A 10,813-nucleotide genomic window follows, 5' to 3' on the forward strand; every position below is an offset into this window, starting at 1 on the left:
TCCTCAAGTCAGATATATACACACCCACAAAAATAGTGTGTGAAGGAAAGCTGACATACACAAGAAGTTGTAACCTGAATTAAGGGAAACAGCCATTGAAGCAGGAATTAACACAAAAAAGTCAGCAACAGGTTAACAGTTTTCAAAACTGAGTCCTCAAATACTGCATGACACAAAGCTATACCATATAAAGTACTGCTAGGTATGAAGGAAGGAGTCTGTACCACTTTTAGCAAAAATGCTTTTCCAGAGAAGCAAATCAAAACAACACAATCAGCAAACTAAAGAAGCTATAGCTAGATATTAGAGCTACAACTACTCATATCTGACCTAGAAAGTCCTATTTATCCAGAATAGACCAAATTTTCAGGACAAATTAGGGACTTTTTTTTTTTTTTAACATTTCTTACTTTATCCATTTTAAGTTCTGTTTCTTTCTCCCATACCCCTTAATTCATCATGATTCAGCAGAAAGATGGCTGGTTATAGAATTGGCTATTTTTTTTCTCTGTGGTGAGACTGACATTGAGCCTGGATATTTCAGGCTTGTACACATCCATAACAGTGTTCTGCTGTGGTCAAAATCTTAACAATGAACTTGGTGAGCTCGGCTTCCCATTGCTGCTTTGTTCTTCCACTGATGAAGGTCAGCTTTAGAGTGTATTTGTCACCGAACCTTTTGAGAATGTACCAAATATCATCAGGATACATCCCTGTAGAATCTTTCCTGGGGCCACAAGAAAGATGCTTTTCTCCTTATATGAGGTATAAATGGTCAGGATCTGCATCATCACAAAATAGGATATGATGCACAAAGCCAGAACAGGCTTGGACTCTGAGTCCAAATCAAAGCCACTGTGGCAAAGAAACAAGAAATGGTACAGATGGTGAGGCGAACATCAGTTAGACCAAAATTCTCCACATACTTGTACATTTTGGCAGAATCATTCAAAGAACTTTTCACAGCTGACACATCCCATTTGTCAGTTTTTACAGGCTTATCATCAATCTTCCACTTGTCCAACAAGCCACTATGGCTACTGCCTGTCCCATAGCTGGGGCTGTTATCAAATCCCAGTCCGTGTGCCTGACACACGGTGAAGCCCAACAAACCAAAACATTGGAGTTTGAAGGGGAGAAAGGTTTATTGCAGGGCCAAGCAAGGAGAATAGGGTGGCTCGTGCTCTAAAGACCTAATCTCCCTAATAGTTTTTGGGGAAGAGATTTTATAGACAAAATTTGGGGGGAGGTCTGCAGAGTGTGTGGCCTTCCTGATTGGTTGGTGGTGAGGTAACACGGTGGTGTTCCAGGAATCTCAGTCATCAGCCTTCTAGTTCCAACCAGTCTGGGGTCCACAGGCTGTGCTCAGCCTAAAGTTACCATCCTCCACCTGGGTGGGGGCCTTAGTTCCTGTAGAAGAACTTAGAGACATGTACCAAATTGTTATGCACATCCCCTGAGGAGGATCCAGAATGAGGCCCCACCCTGCACTATTGTTTCTTTCTGCATTGCCTTACTCCCCTAATTAGTAACTGTTTGAAACTGCCCTTTGGAGCTCAGAGAAGGTCTAGGAGGCTGAAACGTTTTCCCTAAAAACAGGAAGTTGGTGGGGGTGGGGGTGAGGGGACTTCCCTGACCGTCCAGTGGTTAAGATTCCGTGTTCCCAATGCTGGGGGCCCAGGTTTGATCCCTGGTTGGGGAACTAAGATCCCACATGTTGTACTGCACAGCCAAAAAAAAAGGAAAACAAATGGGGGACACAGAAAGGCTTTTGTACTTGGGAGGGGCCAACAGTGTCCTGCTCAGTTTCAATTCCCAGTTTTATTTGATATTTCTCAATCTTGAGGAGAACAAGAAAAGGAATAACATTTTGGATAGAAAAGTTAATCATAAACTCAGCAGAGGAACTCAGTTTTAGTGGGACTTGTGTTCAGGACCACTGTCAGCCCCACTACTATCTCTGCCACCATCTTGTCTCTTTCTCATTATTTCTTTCAGTTGATTCTTCGACTACATTTTATACAACTGAACCTGCACAACCACACAGGCACACAAATACATTCTCATGGTAGAAAATTTTTTGAGCTGCATTTTTAAATAACAACTGAAAAGAATGTAAATATATATGTATCTATTTAAACTACTCAGAATTTTGAAAATAAATTAGTTTAAATAAGTATTTCAGTAGACAAGAAGATGTTGCTATTTAAAATATATTCAACCATTAATAGACTGAGTAAAAGGAAGGCTAAAATTTTGATTCAGGATGAAATTTTTGTCTAAATGAGTTAAGTATGAATGGTATTCCTAAATTGTGAATATAGTAATTAATTCATTTTTCTTCTTTGGAATCTCGTGTCAGTTCAATTTACAAAGCTATACTCAATTTATTTACAAATATTTGTATTATCCCACTGTTCTATCAAATTCAGTTACTATCCAACCAAGTAGTAAAACTACCTGTTGTCTTTTTTTATTGCTTTTAGTGTCCTTGAAACAACATTAATTTTCTCCTGAAAAATAAAATTTGTAATTTCTATATAGATGGATCCTACTAACACTGGATGATGTGAAGGATGACACTTTTAGTCCATATTTGTGAATCAGATAATACTATACCAATTAGATAAATTCTGACAAATTTCATTTGATACTATGACATAGAAGTTCAGTTTATGTTGGCTGGTTATACATGAGTGCATATATGACTATATATGAGTGTATATATGATTATATATGTGTATATGTTTGTATATGCATATTTACACACCCATATATATATATGCACACACACAAGGTGATCATACCTATAATTTTAGAAGTATAATTTGTAAAGTCATAGATGTTTGAGGGTTGTTCTAACAAGCAGATAATATTCAAACATATTCTTATAATTTTGAAAATTAATGTATACAAATTATTGCATATCAGAATTTCCTTGACAGATTGCTATAATACCAAATGGATATATAGGACAGCTGTTGCTATAGCAACAGGATAGGCTTTGGGAACCAAATACAGGATAATTTTTTTTAAATGATCGTACCCATTCACCTCAATCCACATACATGATAATTTTTTCTTCTGTATATACATTACTGGCTATACATTATTATCAATGATTTAAAAAATAAGGTTTGTTTGTACTTCTCTGATATATTTATATATAAGTACATTCTAAAAACTTTAAAAAAATTGAGACTTTGGTTTTCTGCTGATTATTTGCTCTTATTTATGTTATGGTTTGATTTTCATGAATAACAGTTATATAGACATATGATAGATATAGAGATTTATATTTTTGTAATTTTGTATGCAGGTTAATTCTTATCATTGAGAGAATAGAACTATATATCTCAATTTCAGATGTATATATATAGATAGATATAAATATAGATATAGATATGTTCTAAACATTAACATAATTGACATTTGGGACCAAGTAAATTGGTCCCCTTTATTAGGGGAGGCTGTCCTGTACACCCTAGGATGTCTAACTGCATCCCTGGTCTCTATCCGGTAAATGCCAGTAGCATTAGTGGATGCTATTAGTGGATCCCCCACCACTCCCAATTTCAAGAAGCAATGAACGTATATAATTCAAGCAATGTATACCAAAGATGTCTCCAGATATTGCCAAATGTTCCCTTGGAGACAAATTGGCCCCTGTTGTGAAAAGCTGGTCTAATGTTTTAAAAATATTCCATACCAGCCAAATATATATTAAAGATTATCAGCAATAGATTAAATATTTAAGCATTTGAACTATTTGAAAAATCCACATACATCTTTGATGAATTTTCATGGACTCTTCCAGTCATTCAAATCTTGGGTCTTTAAAATATTTTAAAATATTAGATATATAAGCAAATTTTCTTTCCTATAAACAAGTCTTTTAATAATATGTAGTAAGAAAAACACATAATATATAAGTTAGGAACTTTAAATCATCTACGATTTTATATTATTTACAAGCTAATTAATTAACTTGCCTTGGTTTTATGTATGCTGGTAGATGACATGAGATTCCTTAATCTAAGATGGGCAGTTTATTGCTAAAGCAATAGCAGTAGCCAGAGAATCAGTTTTATTTGTGTTAGATTTCTGAGTTCCACTTCCTACAGGGAGACCCAAAGAGTCAGAGGATAACTGCACAGGTGGGGTAGATTGTATTGTAGGAAAGGAATGCTGAGTTTAGAGAATTCAAATCTCTTCAAATGGGGAATTAGTGTGCCTGCCCTTTGATCTAGAGGGTGACAATATCTCTATTTTCAATCCTGTTTGCTACAAAAATGTCCTTTAAAAAAGAAATCTGGAAGAAAAGGCAGTCAGTTCTTTGCTTACAAATGTACAAAACATATAAGAGACCCAGGAAGAATTGTTTCCCAACAGGTACTGCATATAGACAGATTACATGAAACATAAACTTGAATTTAATTATTGCTAAATAAATGCTGAAACAATTTGAAATCAAATTTGACTGACGTACTGATTTTATCATCGGGACCAAGATATATAAAACCTATATAAAATAAATAAATACAGGCCCCAAATTTTAAAACACAAGTAATTGTGCTTTTAATTACCTGCCTTTTTTCCACTTCTAGAAAAAGAATATCCTGTGGTATTTACAGAATCAGACTTGGGAGCTAGCCTGTCTGGATTCAGATTCTGGGTTAGCTACTTAACAGTGATATGACATTAGAAGAGTTTTCTTTCTTTAGCTATTCATTGTTCAACTTCAGTTTTTTCTGTAAAAGAGAGAAGATACTAGTACTCATAGCACCAGCTGTTGCTAAAATTATAAGTGGTAATTCACGTAATGTATATAGTGTAGAACAAAATAAATAATAAATGCTACTTACTGTTATTTCTTCTTTATTGTATGAGTGAATTCAGTATGCAAGTCACTGAAGCAAACATTGAAAATGCCAAGATATATAAGACACAATCCTTGTTCCTAGGAAGATGATGGTTATTGGATGAGAGAAACAGTCACCAAAAGTTATTTTTATCTTTTTACATATGGTAAAGATATATAGAAAGTACTGTATTTTTATTAAGAAGATTCACAACTTTCTATGCTATATAGGTAAAGAGAAATATAAGTATAATTTATATATTTTTAAGAAAAGATTCAATGGATATTTTAATTTAGCCTGAAAAAACAAGTATTTCATATTTCACAAAAACACAAAAACCATATTTTTTACTGTGGTGTTTTGGAGATTGAATAGAAATTACAATGAGATAATGTCATTGCTTTATTTTTTTAAACCATTTAACTTAGACTTACCATTAGAATACTCATTCTAAAACTTTACTATGCTGTATATCATTGCTTTATTCTAGCAATTTAGTGAAATAAGAGCAGATGATTCTAACATTTATTTTATTACTGTCTCCTCAGTACAATTTTAAAGGTTTTTTCCTTTTTTATCTGATTTCTTGGAAAATAAATTTATATCTAATTGGGCCTTATATTTAAGTTTTTGTTCTTCTGAATATCTTTGTGCTCTTTCTGGGTTTAGTTGCAGGCTGTCTATATATTTTTTTAAATCTCTAACTTGTCTTTAGCACTAATATTGCAAAAAAATACAATGAGCTTAATGTTTTCTGATATCACTTCACCGTTTTTTTTTTTTTTGACAATTTGGCATACCCTGTTTCTTTTATCTGAATTATCCTCCACCTTCATGATTCAGTTCACACAACAACTCAGCAAAAATTCTCCTTGATTATCTTAATGCAAACCTAGCCCATATGAACTTCTATAATAATCTTCCATCTTTCATTCATTCATTTTTTTTCATTTAACCAATATTTGTTACACATCAACTATGTGCCAAACACTCTACAATGTACCTAAAAGGGAGATTAAATAAGACACCAACCCATCCTCTCCATGAGCTTGAGATTTAGAAGTGAACATCGGTATTTCAACTCATTAGTTTCTTTTCGTTTAATGACTTAAAGTAGATTGTTAGCCATGTGCAAAGGAGCACACAAAGGTGATGAATAAGCTTGTACTTGAAAATAATAAGATATAGCTAATAGATAAAACAAGAAATAAATTCAAGACAGAGGAAGCAGAAGGGGGAAAAAGAGAGTAGTTTAAGAACAGGGTGTGTTTTATTGAAATCATAAGTTGGGTGTGTTTGGAAAACAGGTTATGTGATAGGTGAGAAATTGGCATGGTTCTCTGGGTATTAGTTTAGGATGGGTCCAGTTACTGGAGAACTGACATTGCATGCTATTATTGTGTTAACCTTTATTATTTGGGCACTTATAAGTAAGATGTGACAAAATCACATTGATTTTGAAGACATTTGACTCTGACAGTAATATAGAAACTATCTATGGGGAAATCTGAGTTACTTAGAACAAGAACAGTTCTGTTTGTCTGATACTACTCTGACTAATGAAAAAAAACAAGGACTATTCCCTTCAAAATATGTTTTCTCAATTTCTCTTTAGGATTGTGTTTTGTACCCCCTTCCTTTTATTTTTTACCTCTTTATATAACAGACACAATGGAGATACTTGAGGTACTTAAGAAGAACAACTCCATCTGAGCAAGGGGGAGAATGGAAGGTGATGAAGTCAGGGGGTTAATGTGGAATTAATAATATATATTGTGTAATTATATGCAATATGTATTACAACACACACACACATGCGATTACAGAACTAGATCAAATATGTTTGCAATATCAAAAAATAGAAATAGACTATCTCACTTATTAAAATGTTTGTTTTACATGTTATATATGATATATAATTTTATAATATTGCATATATTTACTTCATAGTCTCTGCTTTTGGTATGCAATATTTTTTGGTCTAGTAACTACTTTTATATTAATGTCTTATAAATACACATACTTCCTTGTTGTATAAGGTATTGTATATTGGCTTAACAGACATTAATAGATTTACATAGAAATATCTTCTACCTTATTTTTTTTCTAAATATCTGATTTAAAATTTTTTTCATTCCAAGTTAATATCTGTAAGGCAGCCAATTCTACTATTTATTTATTCTAGCAATTATTTGTTTTTCCTAGTTTTATTTTTATCTATTGGAGACTGTAATATTTGCATCCCTTGCCACCACTCATTCCTAGATTCTTAAAAACATTAACTGCTCACTTCCAGAACACATAATAAATCGTCTTCAAATTTTTCTTATTTATATATATCTTATTCTAAGAAAGGATGTATAAGATTAGTATTCCCTGAGTTTTTGCATTTTTATTGTCTGTTTGTTTCATTTATTCTTTTTTTTTTTTTTTTTTTTTGCGGTATGCGGGCCTCTCACTGTTGTGGCCTCTCCCGTTGCAGAGCATAGGCTCCGGACGCGCAGGCTCAGCGGCCATGGCTCACGGGCCCAGCCACTCCATGGCATGTGGGATCTTCCCAGACCGGGGCACGAACCCATGTCCGCTGCATCGGCAGGCGGACTCTCAACCACTGCACCACCAAGGAAGCCCCGGTTTCATTTATTCTTGAAAGACACTACTGCTTGATAGAAAAACCAGCTATCCTAAAAATGTTACACCATTCTGTTTTGGAATAAAATGTTGCTTTAAAGAACTGATTTTTTTTCCCGTATAAATCACTTGATACGGACATCTAAAATTAATTTTTCTTCAAAATTTTTCTGTGTTTTAAAATCAACTTTTGTACTGTTACTTGGTTAATTTTCACCTTTTGTTACTATATATATATATGTGAATGGGTAATAATTCTTACTGATTTTTCATGCTTAAATGAGTTGTGTTTTCCGAGGTTATCTGGAGGTACTTAAAGTGATAAAACAGATTAGCTTTCCCAGTCTAATAACTAATGTACAGATTCCTCCCTTTGTATTTTTACCATGAGGTATTGAAAAAATGTCTCTTTGTGAAGTCACTTCTCTATCCCTCACAGATAAATCAATTCAAAGGTACTTTCTTTGTACCATTTTTATCTTCCAGAGCTCTACAAACCTTTCTTTTAAATGGGTCTCTTGTTTCTGAAGAATGTATTTTGCTGCTATACTACATTCTGAATTTATCATCGTCTGAACCTCTCTTCCTTCATATTACTTCTGTATATCTGGGAGGCCCAGCATTTGTGCCCACCACTTCTGCTGCCTGCAGTTTGTGGTAAATTTCTATCAGTTGGAAAGGAGGTAGTTTTATCTGCACTTTTCAACAGCTTGAAGCTGGTATGGATTTTGAATCTTGTCAGTTTTCTCAGATTTGTTCACCTGGTAGCTACTCAGCCAAGTACCTCTCTTTTGGGGTATAAATTTTATTGGCCATACCTTCATTCTGAGACTTGTTAGATCTTTCAGTATCGTACTTTCCCTCTATCACTTCTACAGAGAAGTTGCTGATCCTGGTCACATACGCCTATGTTCAAGAGTTGATGCGGTTCCTTCTTACCTAGTGTTGTTGAAGATGCCATATATGGATTTTTTTTTTTCCTTTTACTCTACAGTCCAGTCTGTCTGTTGACTATAGTAAAAAACAATGATGTTTGTACTATATTTTTGTCAATGGGAATCTTCAGTGGTATTTTATTTATTTATTTATTTTTTTTTTACGGTACGCAGGCCTCTCATTCTTGTGGCCTCTCCCGTTGTGGAGCACAGGCTCCGGACAAGCAGGCTCAGCAGCCATGGCTCACGGGCCCAGCCGCTTCGCGGCATGTGGGACCTTCCCAGACCGGGGCACGAACCCGCGTCCCCTGCATCGGCAGGCGGACTCTCAACCACTGCGCCACCAGGCCCTTCAGTGGTATTAAAAGGCATGAAATTGGATGATGCAGCCTAGAAAGTAAACACAGGGAAGAGGTCCCCAAGAAACTGTTACCTATACGAATTGGAAAGTGGAAAGGACAGAGTAGAAGACAGCAGTGTAGGAAGTCAAAGAGTTGGCATTTTGGAAACCAAAATTTAAAATGTTTCAACGAGCGTATGCTGCTGATAGGTGAAGTAAGATAAAAACGAATACAAGATGGGATTGGTTTTATGTTAAAATAGTAAAACACCTCTGTAAAAATTTTAAAATCTGGTGTCACTCTGGTCAATATTGCAGATGCTCAACTCAAGGGTACCCTAATTTTTTTAAGGATTGGTTACCAATATTTGTCTTAAATATTATAAATGCAAATGATATTTGTGGATTTTCCAATTCATAAGTATTTCTAGACTCCACACTGGAATGAATCATATCCAATAAGTTAGCACAAGGAACAGAATTATGTTTTCATCTTGAATTTTTTGTTGTATTGTGCCAGTTACTGATTTGTCGCCTTTCAGCTCCAAATTCACCCTGTCAGATTGCTCTGTGAAAATGGTACTTGACATTTTAAATACTTTTTTTTCCATTCCAGGTGGCAGGAAGCTCTGTCAGTAGAAGGGGCTGAAGAGACATTCCAGGAAGAAGGGTTTTTTCTTCCTAGCACAGGTCTGCTCACTCATAGCAAGCGACTCCTACAAGCACTTTCCCCTCTTCACTGCCCTTTCCTGTGGGACACGGGAGAGCAGCACTAAGCAGCCAGAAGCTTCTCCCAGCGCGTAGGCCTTCACCAGGCTCTCTGGTAGCAGTCTCTCAGCTCCTTCGGTGCTTGTAAATTCTCCAGTTCCCAGCTCCTGCAGTGCACAGCTGTGAGCACTCAGCTGCGGGCACCCTCCCCCACCACTTTTCCGGACCATCAGGCAGTTTTATAGCAGAGTCCTTCGGACCCTTGCGTCACATCCGGCTTCCCCAGTGCCCTGCTTCTGCACTGCATGACAGCCAGCAGCACCCAACAGGGAACAGCTTTCTCTGGCACCCCAGAGGGTAGATTTCTGGCAGGTTCCACCACAAGTGGAACAACACAGGTACTTCTCTGCTATTCAGTGAGTCACAGGGGTGCTTTCTCCAAGACCTGCATGTTGGTCTAGGGGAAGCAGGAGTCTTCCATGGGCATTCTGTCTCAACCCTAGGGTTAGTGACTGCTTTTTCTATAATTAGAGTTCTCTTTCTTAATAGTCAATCCCTCCTTACTCTAATACTCTAATAATTAATAATTCTTGATATTAAAGTTCCCTGTTCAAATTATTGTGTTATTTCTCTCTCCTGATTGAACATTAACTAAGTATGTATGCAGGACAATGCAAAATTCAGAGTCCACAATTCCATTTATTGATCTTATACCATAAGTTTAAATTTGACTCTCTCAATATTTTAGCATCATTATGGCTGTAAACCTAATAATCATCACCATATTTTGTATTGCATGTATAACATGAACCTTGCACTGTTTTAATACATTCATATGGTTATCAAGTCAATTAATCTTTACAAAAAACATATAAGAAAGATAATATTGTTTTCCTTTCTTTAACAGATGGATTAACTGATAGTAGGTAGGTTAAATAACTTTGTCCAAGATTATGTATCTCAGTTAAGTGACAAAGCTAAGAATCACATACAGTATGTCTGGCTCCAGAGTCTATGTTACCAACACTATGTGTAATTCAATTATTTTTCCTTTTAAATATGTGTTTGTAACAGGGAAGAGCCAAATCTGACTACACGTTGGATCTGTTTCTTTTACCTTAACCTTTGCTTTACACTGCTTTTGTTCACTAAAAGGATACTGTCTATACATAATGGCCTGCCTCAGGGAACCCTGCCCCTCTGTCTGAATGTTAAACCAAAGTGCCTTTGTTCAGGGAAACATCCGGACCCTGTCCATCTGTGGATGGTTGCAAGAGGAAGAAGAAATTAACACATCCCCTCCCCAAGGCTGGCCATTCCATCTGATATTTCCAAAT

General features: G+C 35.7%; 1 pseudogene across 1 annotated transcript; it reads right to left on the reverse strand.

Annotated features, from left to right (window-relative positions):
* Positions 1 to 464: 464 nt before the first annotated feature.
* LOC309819242 (signal peptidase complex subunit 2-like) lies at positions 465 to 9,706 on the reverse strand (annotated as a pseudogene). Its single transcript has 2 exons — positions 9,542 to 9,706; positions 465 to 1,087 (listed from the first exon to the last, which is right to left on the reverse strand). The product of its transcript is annotated as a signal peptidase complex subunit 2-like (transcript).
* Positions 9,707 to 10,813: the final 1,107 nt, after the last annotated feature.

Source organism: Grampus griseus, assembly GCF_964374135.1.
Source record: "Grampus griseus genome assembly, chromosome: 2".
NCBI lineage: Eukaryota > Metazoa > Chordata > Mammalia > Artiodactyla > Delphinidae > Grampus > Grampus griseus.